The sequence below is a fragment of the Somniosus microcephalus genome, chromosome 3 (assembly GCF_052327205.1).
Source record: "Somniosus microcephalus isolate GS21.2 chromosome 3, FLI_Smic_1.0, whole genome shotgun sequence".
NCBI lineage: Eukaryota > Metazoa > Chordata > Chondrichthyes > Squaliformes > Somniosidae > Somniosus > Somniosus microcephalus.
The window spans coordinates 17,530,375-17,536,374 of record NC_140989.1 but is presented as its reverse complement, the minus strand read 5'-3'; the positions used below and the strand labels follow the sequence as shown (position 1 = coordinate 17,536,374).

The 6,000-nt window shown below is 47.7% G+C and overlaps 1 pseudogene across 1 annotated transcript in view; it reads left to right on the top strand.

The window, feature by feature from the left end:
* LOC147120876 (peroxisomal biogenesis factor 3-like) overlaps nt 1-6,000 on the top strand; it is a 50,998-nt pseudogene that overhangs the window by 30,149 nt on the left and 14,849 nt on the right. Inside the window, exons 2-4 of the transcript XR_015075323.1 lie at nt 896-938; nt 2,350-2,472; nt 4,781-4,847. The product of XR_015075323.1 is annotated as a peroxisomal biogenesis factor 3-like (transcript). The remainder of the gene's footprint in view (nt 1-895; nt 939-2,349; nt 2,473-4,780; nt 4,848-6,000) is intronic.

Below are 6,000 nucleotides of genomic sequence, written 5' to 3'. Positions count from 1 at the left end.
GAGACGTTAAACCGAGGCCCCGTCTGCTCTCTCAGGTGGACGTAAAGGAACCTGTGGCACTATTCAAAGAAGAGCAGGGAGTTCTCCCGGTGTCCTGGCCAATATTTATCCTCAATCACAAAAACAGAATATCTGGGTCATTATCACATTGCTGTTTGTGGGAGCTTGCTGTGCAAATTGGCTGCCGCGTTTCCCACATTACAACAGTGACTACACTCCAAAAGTACTTTAGCAAAATACTGCAGATGCTGGAAATCCGAAATAACAACAGAAAATGCTGGAAAAACTCAAAGAACAGCACCACATCTTCCGATTAGGCACTTTGCAGCCTTCCGGACTCAATATCGAGTTCAATAATTTCAGATCATAACCTCGGCCCACATTACATTTTTACTTATTTTTTATCCACACCTTTGTTTTGGCCCTTCCCCCTTTTTCTCTCTCCCACATGGCAGCTGTCTCTCATTCTGCCAGTGCATTACACACCTAATCTCGAGCCGTCTTTTGTCTCCACTAGTCCTATCACCATCTCGCCTCGTTTTCAATACCTCTTAATGTCTCTTCTCTCCCAGCCTGGCCTTTTATCTATTTCATTTCCTGTGCCTTTCCAGTCTTGACAAAGGGTTTGACCCGAAACGTTGACTCTATTTTCTCTCCACGGATGTTGCCTGGCCTGCTGAGTTTTTCCAGCCTTTTCTGTTGTTAACTTCAAAAGTGTTTCATTGGTTGCAAATCGCTTTGGGACGTCGCGTGGTCGTGAAAGACGCTGTAGAAATGAAAGTCTTTCTTTTCTTCTCGGTCACGGCAGGTAATTGAGGTACCTCTGTAGTATACAAATTGAATGTGTCTAGGTCAATTGTAATGCTCTGTTTTTATATTCTCTTTCTTTTTTTAGACCTGCCAACAAGTTGGAGATCTGGAGGATCTCAGGATCATAAGTGAGCTCGGTTTCTATTTCTATTCTGTTTGATTTAGCCAAGGTTTGAGAGTGAATTTGGGGTGCTCTTATGCGGGAGGCGTCTCTGCATGCTTCGACCTAGAATTGTGCTGAATTCTGAGCACAAGCAGGCTATGTTCAACCCAGTTATAAGGATGGGCAGTGATTAACATTAGTATTTTCCACCGCTACGGTAGGGCTGCTGTCCTAAAGATTGGGGTTGGCCACGTCGTTAGGGCAGCGCGCGGGGAACGTTATCCTGAGGAATAACAACAGAAAACGCTGGAAAAACTCAGCAGGCCAGGGCAGCATCGGCGGAGAGAGAAACAGAGTTAACGTTTCAGGTCGGAGACTTTCGTCAGAACTGGAAAAAAGCAGGAAATGGAAAGCAAGTTTAGGGCTGGGAAAAGGGGAGGGGATGAAAGAACAAAAGGGAAGGTCAGTGATAGGATAGAAAGCAGGAGACATTGAGAGACATTGAGAGATATTCAAGGCGAGCGGAGGTGGTAATGGGACAGGTTAAGGAACAAAGGATGGCTCTAGATGGGGTGTGAATTGCACTGGGAGAATGAGAGACAGCTGCATGTGGAGGGAAGAACAAAAGAAAAGGGGGCCAAACAAAAGTCCTGAGGAAGGCTGGTGGTCCGACTCCACTTTAAGTTGAAATTGCTTTTTGCCGATGAAATTCCACCCCAGATTTGGAAACTAGATTCCTGGGTGTGTTTGGGGGAAAATGTTGGCGTGGAAACAGTCCCATGAAGTAAATCGAAATGGTGCCTTACTACATGCTCATGAACTGCTTCTATTTACGCAGCTCGCTGTGAGCTTGTTATTGCAGCACTGAGACACCTGTTGTGTTCTGGTATAATTGGGTATGGTTCCATAGTTTTCCATAAATTGGAAAAGTTTGTGATTGTTGAGTAGTTCTATACTCTCTGGAGGTTAGAAGAATGAGAGGTGATCTCATTGAAACAGGTAAGATTCTGAGGGGGATTGACAGGGTAGATGCTGAGGGTTGTTTCCCCTGGCTGGAGAGTCTAGAACTAGGGGGCATAGTCTCAGGATAAGGGGTCGGCATTTAAGACCGAGATGAGGAGGAATTTCTTCACTCAGAGGGTGGTGAATCTTTGGAATTCTCTGCCCCAGAGCTGTGGATGCTCAGTCGTTGAGTATATTCAAGGCTGAGAGGAATCGATTTTTGGACTCCGGGAATCAAGGGATATGTGGATTTAAAGTGAAGATCGGCCATGATCTTATAGAATGGCGGAGCAGGCTTAAGGGGCCGTATGGCCTCCTCTCGCTCCTAATTCTTATGTTCTTACTGGCCATCATTCTCGGCTCAAATTCTCATTTCTCTTTTCTTCCTTCCCCTCTCTTCTCGCCACCGTGCCCCCTTCCTCCCGCCCCCCAAGGTTTCAGCCGCAGCATCGTGGCTGTGTACAGTACCTGCATGCTGTGGTCCTCCTACGGGTTCAACTCAATATCATCGGAGGATATATCTACCTGACAACGCAGTAGTCGGCAAGAACGGCACGGTAAGCACACGCTGACGGCGTACCAAAGCAGCGAGTTAAAAGGAAAACATCTGCAAAAATGGCTGAAAATCAAATTTGAAAAACACAGAAAATGCTGGAAATGAACAGCAGATCCATCAGACAAAAACAACAATAAAAGAGAAAATATAAGTTAATAGCAGCTTGCATTTATACGGTGCCTTTAAAATGGTAAAACATCCCTAGGCGCTTCAAGGGAGCGTTAAAAGTGTGACACCAAGCCACATTGGGAGAGATTAGGACAGATGGTCAAAGAGGTAGGTTTTTAGGTGCGTCTTAAATAGGGTGGAGAGGTTTAGGGGAAAGGAAGGAAGACTTGCATTTATATAGCACCTTTCACAACCACCGGACATCTCAAAGCGCTTTACAGCCAATGAAGTACTTGTTGAAGTGTAGTCACTGTTGTAATGTAGGAAACGCGGCAGCCAATTTGCGCTCAGCAAGGTCCCACATGCAATGTGATAATGACCAGATAATTTGTTTTTGTTATGTTGGTTGAGGGATAAATATTGGCCCAGGACACCGGGGAGAACTCCCCTGCTCTTCTTCGAAATAGTGCCATGGAATCTTTTATGTCCACCTGAGAGAGCAGACGGGGCCTCGGTTTAACGTCTCATCTGAAAGACGGCACCTCCGACAGTGCAGCACTCCCTCAGTACTGCACTGGAGTCTCAGCCTAGCTTTATGTGCTCCAGTCCCACAACCTTCTGACTCGGAGGCGAATGTGCTACCAGCTGAGCCACAGCTGACACTGTGGAGGGAATTCCAGAGCTTGGGGCCCAGGTAGCTGAAGGCACTGTCGCCAATAGTGGGGCGATTAAAATTGGGGATACGCAAGAGGTCAGAATTAGAGGAGCGCAGAGATCTCGGAGGGAAGTAGGACTGGAGGAGGTTACAGAGATAGAAAGGGGGCGAGGCCATGGAGAGATTTGAAAACAAGGATAAGTATATTAAAAAACAGTTTGGTAGAGACCTTTGGTCAGAATGCCTTGATGAAGGATCTGAGCACGAACATTAACCTATCTTTTCTCTTTTACAGATGTTGATGGGCCTGATGTGTATTTCCAGCATTTTATGTTCTTAAGCAGCGCGTTTAGCACTCATTCACTGTGCAGCATTTCCACCTGTGTTTAAATTGTCGGTGTTTGATGCGCTGGGACGGACCCATGCAGAAAGAGCATAAGAAATAGGAGCAGGAGTCGGCCATACGGCCCCTCGAGCCTGCTCCGCCATTCAATAAGATCATGGCTGATCTTTGACCTCATCTCCACTTTCCTGCCCATCCCCATATCCCTTGATTCCCCGAGAGTCCAAAAATCTTATCGATCTCAGCCTTGAATATACTCAACAACTCAGCAGCCACAGCCCTCTGGGGTAGAGGATTCCAAAGAAACCCTTCTGCAGTGGAATGCTTTTGCCGTGTCAGGAGTGTTAATGACTGACTGACTGATAATTTGATAGACCCAGTAACCAGAAAATCACTAGTTCGCCGTGTATTACAGTATGCAAGGGGGAAGTCAATGCAACCTGTGCAGTACTTTAATCCTGCCATAAGGTGGCACTGGAGCCCAGAGTACTGTAGCCACACGTCTGGGAACACTGAGTGGACTCGCCACATAACATACAGGCAGAAATTCAGTGAGATGTTAATGTCTCCCCCTCTGACACAACTGGATGGCAATAATCCCTGTGCCAGTTTCAGTAGGTAGCGCTCCCACTTCTGAGTCTGCAAGTTGTGGGGTTCAAGCACTGATTCCCTCCAAATAATACCTGTTTATTTAAATGCCCGACGCGCAGCCTCTCCAACGGGGCAGTTTGTGAGCGACCTGCGCGGCCCCTTCACAGATTGCTGTGTGGCCGCGCGCCCATCACAACTTGCAAGAGGCATTGGCTTCCAGTCCCGTTCCAGAACACGAGCACCGAATCTAGCCCGCAGAGGAAAGTGCTGCATTGTTCTTCAAATGAGACAACTATACCAAGGCTGGAGTCTGCCTGTCCAGCTGGGTGAGCAAGGGGCTAACATTCCTCCCCCTCAGCCAACCGTCCCAGAAATGGCCACTCAGCTCAGTGTTGTTTCCGGGATCTTGCCGTGCGCAAAATGTCCGCCAGGTTCGCCCACGTAGCAGCAGTCGCCGCTCTTCAAAGGCGGTTGATTGTGTGCGAAGCGGGTCGGGATGTTACTGAGAGACGCATTTTTAAAGCACCATATTGCATATGTGTTCTTTCTGCTGCAGCCTGCTGTCGGCCAGTGTTATTGGGTCACTCACTTTGTGTTCTGTTTGTGCCGCAGACCCCCTTAGCTCCTCCCGACGTGCAGCAGCAGTACCTGTCGAGTATACAGCACCTCCTTGGTGACGGTAAGCGTGCTTGCTGTGTTTGTGTGTCACACGCCAGGTTACTTCGAGTACCGAGCAAAAGGCATGATGCTGCGTTATTGGACAGGGTAGATGCTGAGTGGGGAGACCAAACGCAGATTGGGTGACCGCTTTGCGGAACACCTCCGTTCAGTCCGTAAGGATGACCCCGAGCTTCCGGTCGCCTGTCATTTTAATTCACCGCCCCATTCCCACTCAGACCTCACCGTCCGCGGCCTCTTGCATTGTTCCACGGAAGCTCACCGTAAGCTCGAGGAACAGCACCTCATCTTTCCATTAGGCACTTTGCAGCCTTCCGGACTCGATATCGAGTTCACCAATTTCATTTCATAACCTCGGCCCCTATTATATTTTTATATTTTTGATCCACACTTTTGGTTTGTGCCTTTTCCTTTTTCTCTCTCTCTCCCACACGGCAGCTGTCTCTCACTCTGCCAGCGCATTTCACACTTCATCGAGAGCCATTGTCTGTCTCTTTACCTGTCCTATTAGCATCTCGTCTCACCTTGAATATCTCTTAATGTCTCTGCTTTCATCCCCTCCCCCATTTCCCAGCCCCCAAACTGCCCTTTAATCTTTTTATTTCCTGCCTTTTTTTTCTCCGTTCCGACCTGAAACGTTGACTCTATTTCTCTCTCCACGGATGTTGCCTGGCCTGCTGAGTTTTTCCAGCATTTTCTGTTGTTATTTTAGATGCTGAGTGGTTGTTTCCCCCCCGGCTGGAGAGTTGAGAACTCGGGGACATAGACTCAGGATTCGGCCATTTAAGAAATTTCTTCACTCAGAGGGTTGCGAATCTTTGGAATTTTCTACCCCAGATCATAACTCGCTGCGTAAAAAGAATAATTCTCCTCATCTGGCTTTTTTGCCAATTACCTTAAATCTGTGTCCTCTGGGTTACTGACCCTCCTGCCAGTGGAGGCAGGATTCCTACACTCGACCTCCAGGTAGCGTCTTCCTACAGCTCTCGGCTAACCCCTTATCCTGAGACTATGACCCCTGAGTTCTACTAGATTCTCCAGCCAGGGGAAACATCCTCCCAGCATTTACCTCGTCGAGCCCTGTCAGAATTTTATACGTTTCAATGAGACCACCTCTCATTCTTCTAAACTCACAATATTGCACTCAATCTCTA